Genomic DNA, 3,866 nt, shown 5'->3' on the forward strand with positions numbered 1-3,866 from the left:
AAAAAAAAAAAAAAAAAAAAAAGAATTCCAGGAAAAGGATAAATTGACAAAGTTAACATATACATAACAAAAATATAGGTTAAATCAGGTTATTTTAAATAACATCTCTAGGTTGTGTAGAATGTTTAACATTGAGCTACAATATTTGCCAAATCAGCATTATGAAGAATTTCAAAGCATTTTATAAACGCTTCATCAATATAGTACCATATGGATGTAGTGAGGTTTTTTTTTTCTTTTTCTGAGAAGTATTTTTGCTATAGGGCGTATGCGCTCGCCAGAAAGACACAGACAGAGCAACGGAAAGTGAGAAATCACCCCCCGGGGGGGATGGCCATGCCACAATCCCTTCTCCTCCATTCTCCTCTCGGGATCTGGGGCACGCAAGCACACGCGCCTGGTGAGAGTTTAAGCCACCAGGTCCGGGATTTGAACCGCAGTTGAGTTTTACACTAGGAAACTGAGAGATTTTTCTCCTGATCAGAGGCATTAAATAATTAAGTGCTAGCAGGGCAACATAGTGGTTAAGGTGCTGGACTCCCAGGTGGCCAAGCAAAGTTCAAGTCCTGGACCCAGTGGTTTGAAACTCATATGAGACATGTATGTGCGCGCATGCCCAAAATTTCAAGAGAAGAATGGAGGAGAAGGGAATCCAACATGGCCAAACCACTTGGGAGGGGGAGGGTAATTTCTCAATTTCTCTGTCTCTCTGGTGAACATCCTCACCAAAACTCTCTCTCGCAAAACAAAAACAAAAACAAATGCCATTATCTCGATAACATAATAAAAGCATGCTCTGTATTAGAAAGACAGGAGAATAAGATAAAAATATAGAATTTATAACAACTCCTTTAAAAAAAATTCTTGTCAGGCCAGTTGGGCGACAGCGCGGACGGTTACGGGAGCGGAGTCCACATGGCCACGTGCATGATTCATGTCTTGGACCTGGCAGTTTGGAAAATACTCCAGGCACATGTACATATACTCCCCAAATCCCAAGGACAGAATGGAGAAGGGACTGTAGTGTGACCAGCCCCCAGGGGATCATTTCTCACCTTTCTCTGTCTCTCTCCAACAAGAACACACACCCTATAGGAAAAACTAAATCCGGTCATGCTTTATGATCAAATTATCAAAACGGTCTTTTCCTTTGACTCAGCTGTGGAAAAATCACTAATGTAACGTCCTTACATGCCTGTCTCAATGTTCTGAAATGCGCTAGTCATGTGACTACACTTTCAGCCCTGCGGAAGCAGAGGCTAATGACTGCAGAATACAAGATGCAGCCTGCTCAAGAAGCAAGATAAATTTCCTGTCGGCCTCAGGAGGGCGCTCCTGCCTTAGATGAAAGTGACACTACTGGCATTCTCTCAATAAAAGGAAAGCAAGGAAATGAAAAGTTAAAACAAAAAAAGGGCAGCGGGGTTCACAGGCACTGCAAGTTTTATAAAAGCTGACTCCTTTAGCGCATACGGAAGCAAGCCGTAACCCTCCATTAGGGCATGTGGAAGGTAATTTCTTACTAGCCTTAACTATAAATCCATACTAGTAATACATGTTTTAACTTTATTTTTAAAATTATAATCCCAAATTCTAAAAATTATTTTATTGAATTTTATTTATTTAATTTGACCAGAGAGGAACAGAGAGAGAGGGGAAGAGATAGAGAGGGAAATTGAGAAAGCAAGCCACCAGGTTCAGGACATGAACCACAGTTGGCCATGTGGGAGTCCAGCGTCCTTAACCACCACACCACCTGCCGGTCCCCTTTTAACTTTATTTAAAGTTAATGTCAGAGGCTAAAACAGTTGTCAAAATTGTGTACCTATTATACTCCCACCATAATTATGAGGCTACTTAAAACTGCAAACCCCCCTGGAATTTTCCTACCTTTTCTGTTAGACTTCAAAGCTACATGAGTCATATTGAAGCATTTCTTCCAAACTACTACTTTAAAATAAATTAAAACCACAAGTTAGATAACTAAAATGTTACCCTAAATATTGTCTGAAAAATCTGTCTTGGTAGAGAAGAAATAAACCGAAATATTTCTTGGGATAAATATATACATTTATACCTATTACAGCTAATGGCAGTACTATATGCTCTGAAGTAAGTAGATTACGCTTTAATAAATTCCCATTAAAACAAATGGGCCATCCAACTTTTCAAACTCCAATGCCATTTTTAAAAGAAAAAGACCAAAGAAACGATAATAACTAACAGAGGCTTTCCATTAATATATACAATGCATGGTGAACCTTACGTCAACCTGCAGGTCGATACTCATGTCCCCACTTGTAAATAATGTGACTGAGCTTCCGAAAGGGAAAGTGACTTGCCCAGACTCATTGAAGTCAGGAAATGATTAAGGTAGCAAGGCCATGACTGCAAACAAAATCTTCCAAAGTCCCAAACCTGCGAGCTCCTTCTTACTGCAACAGGCCCCTATGCCATCACGTCATCGTCCCTCCATCACCATCTGTCTCCCTTCTCTCCGCAACAGGTCCCACGGACTCAGCCTAATTCCCTCTCCTCTTGCTGTCGCTGTCCACACTCTGCCAAATGGTGTACACCTCTCCCACAGACCAAGTTCTCAGACTAAACTTCAGACCTCCAGCTCTCTGTTTGCCTGGGGTCCGTGGGACCATGGGCTAGCACAAAAGATTAGAAGTCAAAGCGAGCAGCTCTGTATTTGACTGCGCAGCTACTGGTTTCATGCATGATCATGTGCAATGCTCCCTACGTACACAATCCTTTAGAAATGTAGGATTCTGGCCAGCCTGTGGTGTGGTGCTGAAGGTGGCAGGGTCCCACATGGCTGACTGTTCAAATCCTAGGCCCAGCAGCTTGAGAAACGAGCCAAGCACTTCCTCAGTATCTTCCCCCATCCATGAACATGTGCACATTCAGGCAAACATTTTTTTCAAAAATGTTTAAGGGTTTTGTAAGACACTAACGGGACTATTTTTGTAATTCAAGTTTTACTGAACCATAGCCACACTCACTCACTTGTACATGGTCCATGGATTTTGTGCTACAAAGGCACAGTTGTAGCACCAAACACCTTACAGCTTTTAAAACCGGAAATGCTTACTATCTGGCCCTTTATGGAAAGTCAACCAGTGTGGGAAGCTGCACACCAGGTTTATGGTAAAAGAGATTAAGGCGGCAGTTGCCCAATACGGAGCTACTGCTCCATATACCTTAGCTATAGGTGAAGCCGTCACCAAGGGCTGGCTCACACCGTCTGATTGGCAACGCCAAGTCACTGAGGGTCTTATCTCAGACCAACTAGATTCCCTGACTGAGGTGGTTTTTCAAAATAGACGAGGTTTAGATCGCCTCCTGGCAGAACAGGGGGGGTCTCTGTCTTGTTTTACAGGAACGCTGCTACTGTTATGCCAGCAAGTCCAGCATGGCTCGTGACAAGATACATCAACTCCAAGAATCTCTCCAACAACGTTGCCAATGGTCTGCTGAAACGGTCTCCTCCCTTTCCTACTCCCCCTCTTTGGCCCATTCATTGGATTTTTAATTGTTTGCTCACTGGGACCTGTTATATTTAATAGGCGCATGCCATTCCTCAAACAACAAATTGACCCTTATACTGGTCTCGCCTGAGGCGCTGAATCGGTTAGCCAAAGACGGGTAAGAGAGTCTGATGAACCCAATAACTGTTCAGTCCTTCCACCTAAGACAGGAAGCCCATCATAGCTATGGGACTCTCCAATGACGGGTAAGAATGGACTTATGGTTCCATAAACGACTCCAACCTAAGACAGGCACGATTCCCCCAGGCCTTTTCCTCATCTCTCAAATTAAAACAGAGAGGGGGGATATGTGGGAAGCTGCACACCAGCGAG

General features: G+C 43.1%; 1 protein-coding gene across 3 annotated transcripts in view; it reads right to left on the reverse strand.

Annotated features, from left to right (window-relative positions):
* NSD1 (nuclear receptor binding SET domain protein 1) overlaps window positions 1–3,866 on the reverse strand; it is a 140,835-nt gene that overhangs the window by 71,363 nt on the left and 65,606 nt on the right. The window lies entirely within an intron of this gene.

This window comes from Tupaia chinensis, unplaced genomic scaffold, assembly GCF_000334495.1.
Source record: "Tupaia chinensis unplaced genomic scaffold, TupChi_1.0 Scaffold000612_1, whole genome shotgun sequence".
NCBI lineage: Eukaryota > Metazoa > Chordata > Mammalia > Scandentia > Tupaiidae > Tupaia > Tupaia belangeri.